The sequence below is a fragment of the Antrostomus carolinensis genome, unplaced genomic scaffold, assembly GCF_000700745.2.
Source record: "Antrostomus carolinensis isolate BGI_N321 unplaced genomic scaffold, ASM70074v2 scaffold4991, whole genome shotgun sequence".
Lineage (NCBI taxonomy): Eukaryota > Metazoa > Chordata > Aves > Caprimulgiformes > Caprimulgidae > Antrostomus > Antrostomus carolinensis.
Window position 1 is genome coordinate 50,867 of NW_010294678.1, and position 6,000 is coordinate 56,866.

Consider the following 6,000-nt stretch of genomic DNA (forward strand, 5'->3'; position numbering starts at 1 on the left):
TGCTCACCCAAAACAAGACAGAGCAATTAGCAGACAGAGACACTGCAAGACTGTCCTTCCACTCTCCCCTGACAGCACGCCAAGATGGGATGCACTCACTGCCAAGGGCATTTTCTGCTTTGCCCATGTCTGACAAAAAATGGAAACAAAGAGCAACACTGTGCCCACAACAGCCTCACTGACTGCTCTGTTTCTGCATTCCAGGCAGAAGGGCAGTTAAGAAAGGGAACATCCTGGGTGTAGGTATCAAGCTTCCCACTAGTTCAGGGAGACCTGCCAAGGCTGAGGACTCCTTTCCCCTACCCTGGCAAGAAGGAAGCAGTCAGAAATCTTTGAGCTGCTCGTGGCAAGGGGAGAAGCTGGTACCACATCTACCAGACCACATTAGCTAGGGGAAAACACACTTATTAGCCAAGGTGCAGATGGGATGTTCCCAGCAGGATGTGGGAGCAGTCTGTATTGGCAAACTCTAACCACTCAGCAGGGAGTGCCAGGTGGTCAGCAGTCCATCCCATGCTTCCCACCCAGCTTGGTTAGCCCGTTTTTCACTTGTACAAGTCTGACTAGTATTTCATGTTCTGACTCTGTCCCTACCTCTTTGATGCCAGCATTCATTTCTAGCCTTTGTCCACTGCCCTTCCATCTTTTGGCTACCTCTCTACCCACACATTTCAGAATAAATCTGTCTTACAGGACTATCACAGGGCAGCAGCCAGAGCATTCCTGTCTGTCTGCGATGGGAGCTGTAAGGACCCAACATCCAGCCAGTTTGGAATAAGAAGCAAGAAATCAGTGCTTTGCTCCCAATCCTCATGAACTGCATTAGAAAATAAAAAAAAATTTAAAAGTTTCATAGGTATCTCATGCCTATAAGGTTCTGGTGTTTTCTTCTCAAGGTGGTGCTCCTTCCTATTCCAAAGACTTCAAAACCAGAAGATTGAGTCACAGTCGTAAGTGCAATCTTGCGACCTGCACCAGGACCAGTCAGAGTGGTTAGAAGCACTGAAGATCTCGGAGCGCGTGCACACGCTGGCTCCCAGCCACGGCTGCTTTGAATGTGTTTACAGCTTGTCAGCCTAAGTACTTCAGTTTACTAACCAGGTTGGCATCACATGCTGTATTCAATTACTGCAAGCCTGAGATTCACCAGCTCCAAGGGTTAGACAGATGCAGCTCTTCCTGACTCTGTTTAAAGAACTTGGGGCTTTCTGGTTGTTGTTTAAATTAACAGCAATAATTATTTCCTTGCAAAAACGCAGATTAAGAATCTAGAAACCACAACACATAAGATTTTGCAAAGTGGTTGCTGCCGGCACAGCTCTGTAAAGAGAATCAGTGATTCAAAGTGGGCGTATAAAAGGCACTTTAACTCTCAGACCTTCCTTTGGTACAGTGTGTTCACATGCTGTGCAATGATGTGTTCAAAGGAGAGGTTTCCCGTAAGGACAGCTCAGAATCTCATAGAGAAGCTGACAGCCTAGGAAAGAGAAAAACTATTAAATTCAATTTTTAAAGTGGAAATATCTTTGAAAGCTTCTGCTAAACAGGCTGGAGGTGTCTCACTGTCTTGGTGATATTAAACAGGGCAAATTCTGTAATCAAGCCAATTATGCTCTATGCAGGGAGGGGAAAGAGCAAGGAGAGGAGCCAACGTTATTTATAACATCAGTTTTGGTGTGCCAGCTCTCCTCAGGAAGGGCTGTACATCCAGGCAAAGCCCTTAAGGAGCAAAGAGCTAGGGAAGAAAAAGGAAAAGTTGTATCTGTTGAGGGGAAAGCGACAGTAAAACAAATAAAACCAAATGCTGAGAGGAAGAAAGGAGAAGGATCTGGAAATGCTGGAGAGGGAAAGACAAGCTAGCCACCGTAGTACGAAGCAGAGCAGTAACCCCATTTATCGATGTAGTTTCAGAGGTCAGCTTTCCTGGACCCCCTTGGGATCGAGCTAGGAGAAAGTCCACAACCTGCTCTGCCACAGCCCTGCTGTGAGTGATACTGAGAACAAAACAATCTGGTCTGAGGACTGGCAATGACTGCCAATGCTGTGCCAACTGTGGGCTGCACAGCAAGAAAGGGAAGAAGATAAATTCTACCTGGAAATCTCTAAGTACCATCGAACTTCCCCTCCAAACAGGACAGAAGGTAGGAGTTATTTGCTCAGGTTTATCACTCCTGCCTCCCTGGGCACGACATATAAAAAAACTGGAGAGATCTATTTTGGCAAAATGTTCATCTTCTAAACTCTAGAGAAGTGACCCCCTCACTGGGTAGAGCCAGCCTTGCCTTTCCACTGGCTGCCCTGTGCCCACATCCACAGAGCCCCACACTCTCGGCTCAACACACATCTTTGAGCCTGGCTTTGTTGGCAAGCAAAACCTGAAAGGCCTTTCTCATTTCTACCCTCCACATCGCTGTGACCCCTCCCCACATGAGCAGCAGCAATAGGATCACAATGGCTGTGAAGCTTCCCATCTCTTTAGCCTCCAAGCTGCAAGCTACCCACTCCAAAACTCTTGGCAATAACACATCTCTAGCGAAGGGTGTCAGTCACTAACTTTTCCAGCTGTCCCAACACTTTCTTGTGCCCCAAGAATATTGTAGCAAGCCCTCCCTCTGTGCTCTAACTCTATCCAGGTATCTTATCCACTTTTCACCATAGCTGTATGGAGAAGACAGACACATTCTCTCTCTTTCTGGGAGTGAATTATCACTACCTACCACAAACACTGTCTGATACCTTCTGAAGCTACTAGAACTGTCTTATTTGGCAAACATTTGGGCTGACATTTTGGAAGACAGGTTTCCAGAATGTTTGGAAAGTTCAATCACAACAGTTCAGCTGTTACAGAAAGCAAGATTCAGGAAAGTTAAATCACTTCTCAAATTAAATAAACAAACAACTTCAGCATTAGTGGAACTTATTTCTCCTTTTTCCTCTTTCCCCTGTAGGCTTGCTTCAGAGCAACAGTCAAAGCTTGGCAGAGGCATTGTCTTTACGCCAGGACATGTGTCAGCAGCTCAGCACGACATTCTGAAAGAGCCAGAAGAGCGGGTATGACCTAGCTTGCTCAGTGCAAACATTTGTTAAGGCCTTCTTACCACAGAAATGACAAGTCAGGGGATGCTGAGATCGACACTAGAAATGCCCATGTTGATTATGTCCTCTCTGGGTCACAGACAAAACCAATGCTGGTGCACCTCTTGTCACCCTCCTTGGACAGCAACAGATGTTTGTGCAATGGACACACAGCAGGTGGAACATGAATACATAAGAGATGGCTGAAGTGGTACAGTTTGGAGGCAGACCAGGCAGCATCTTTTAGCCTGATTCTATGATGCAGGCGGTAGGGGGGATTGGAAAACAGATCCCAAACAAGGTGTAGAACACCACAAACCTTCTGGAAGTCAACTGCAGCCCTAAATTCCTGGAACACAGAACATGACATGCTTGGAGTTGGTCACCCTACACACTGAGGAAACAACATGAAGCCCCTTCACAAGTAGTCCAGGAGGCATCACTCCATTCTCTTTTAGAAAGAGACAGTGCTTTTGCCACTCTGCACTCTCTGTGGTGGTTTGGTAGACCAGATGGAACCCTGATGCACTATCCAACCAAACACTACAGCTGCTGTAAGGAGATGGAAGGACTTAGTCAAAGACTTGGCAGAAAAATACAAAGTCCACAGCAAGCCCATGAAGTCAAAGCAAAATGCCCTCAATACCCAGATAGCAATAATCCAGTCTCCAAGACAAAAGCTGGTCTCATGGATAAGGCAGATGAACATCACACCAGAATGCTGTTGTGTCTGTGGGATGCTAAGTGAATTACTTAGAATCATATTTAAAAAAAAAATAATAAAAAAAATAAAAAAATCTTTGTTTGCAATGCTTTCCATTTTCTGGGTGCCTAACTGGAGTGTTATTAACTCTTGGTTGCAAGTGAAATCAAAGGGATTTTACTTTGAATGTGAAGAAAATTGCATTAAAAGTCAGAAACTTGTTTTGCAGAACATTACACATCTCACATTAAGCACCCAAAATTAGCAGATGCTTTTCTTATAATCTGCCTGCCTTCATCACCTGTGGTTAGTGAACATACCATCCTCTTATCTCACAGGAACATTGCAAGGATAATTAAGGCCTGTGGAGCATTGCAACTGTATCTGGAGTTAATGGTCACAGCAAAAGGAAATGAGTACTTTTGTACTCAGAGCAGAGTTTGTACAGTGTCCTGTAACTAACTTGTACATATAGCTCTAGAGAAAAAAATACTGAATCCAGTGAGTATCATTCAGGATACTCACTGGAGGAGTACAGGAGCCTCACAGAAAAAAAGTAGGACACAATCGAGTAATTGAGAGTTATCATACAGATTCAAAACAAGGCTCTAGGCACGAGGCAAGGCTGGACAACCACAGTCATTTCTTAACTTCTGGATGACTTCACAATCTTAATGTTTTGTCTAAATGGTGTATATAGTGCATATGTTGTGGTATTACATGCACTTAAAGATTTCTAGACTTTGGTCATAAAATATAATCTAAAATTTTCAGAAGTAATTGCAGGCACCTAAGAAAGAACCAAGAAGGAGACAACTATAAAAGCAAGCACATGTAAATAAAGAATGTTTTCTGCTAACCAGATGTAGTGAAAAAGAAGACAGAAAAGACATACATCCTGGTATTTCTGGTTCAACACATTTTACATGCTTGCCTCAGCACAGGGTGGTTGACACTTAATTTTGTTACTGATGTCTTTTCCACTACAGCTGAAAACATAACTACAGTAAGAGCCATCCAATAGCTCATGATGACAGAAAGTTTAACTTGTTTGGGAAATGCTGCAATGATATATAAATCGGTCTCTTCCTTTTGTCAATGGACTGTCCTTTGTGAGTGGCACTGTCATTTGTGGACTAATTAGACAGGATCAACTGAAGCAGCTGCGGTTCACTATTAAAAGTCTAATCTGTATCAGGACACCTCTTTCTTTTGGAAACCATAGAACATCTTTTTATAGTCAGAGAGAAGGAAGCAGCCATTCATGTTAATTTTTTTTTTTTTTTAAAGGCAGCCTTCTAGCATTATTAAGGTAACTGACATTACTGTTAAATGCTTATGAGGCAATATCCAAACAAATAAAGAACAAGATGAAATATTAAGCAGTGTCTCCTCCAGGCCTCCAGTCACAGGCACTATGACAACTGGTTCTTTGAAGATAACTCTCAGCCATATGTAGTCACACAGCATTTTTCGTTCATCCTTAGAAACATAACCTGGAAATCTCAAACCAAACATTCTTAGAGCTTTTGAATTTACTAATGATCATTTCTTTATTCAAAAGCCTCTTACACATCACAAGAATTCTCATCTTGAGAGACTAAAAAAAAGCATCTAAGAGTTAACAGATTAAAGCATAAGCAGCTAACTAGATTCCATACTTTATATTAAAATAAAATTAAGCAAACATCAATATATGTACTTGATAATGCTTTAAGAGATCTTGACAATGCCTTTTTATAAATGAGGAAGAAGAAAAACACTGTCTTAAGTAGGCTTCTTAATCTAACACTCATCCTAGAAAAAGCAAGGAAACATGATATGGCACTAACCAACAGTGACAGAAGGATGGAGCCAATGAATGTTAAGTAGCAATGGTTTGAGGAACTTGTCAGACTCTTGAAATTGTTTTGATGCAAGATATATAAAACTGTTTGATAAAGGTGATGGTGCCAATGTGCATGCACACTGATACCTGTAAAATAACCATCTTCTCCCATGACATCTTAATTGATAGGACAGAACAATGTAAAGCCAATATGTAAGTTAAACCATTTAAATGACAGATTTCAAAGTGTCATTTACAATGTGGGAATTCAAGGTTGTTTGGCTACACTTTCTTAGAAACACAGTAGGACAGCAGTGACAGTTGTCTGTGCTATTACGCATTTTTATGACTGATTTGGGGAAACCAAAAGTTTGCAGATAACAAAGATATTCAG

The 6,000-nt window shown here is 42.2% G+C and overlaps 1 protein-coding gene across 1 annotated transcript in view; it reads right to left on the bottom strand.

Annotated features, from left to right (window-relative positions):
• Positions 1 to 6,000, bottom strand: part of BCR (BCR activator of RhoGEF and GTPase) — a 96,810-nt gene that overhangs the window by 40,185 nt on the left and 50,625 nt on the right. The gene's annotated exons all lie outside the window — the stretch shown is intronic.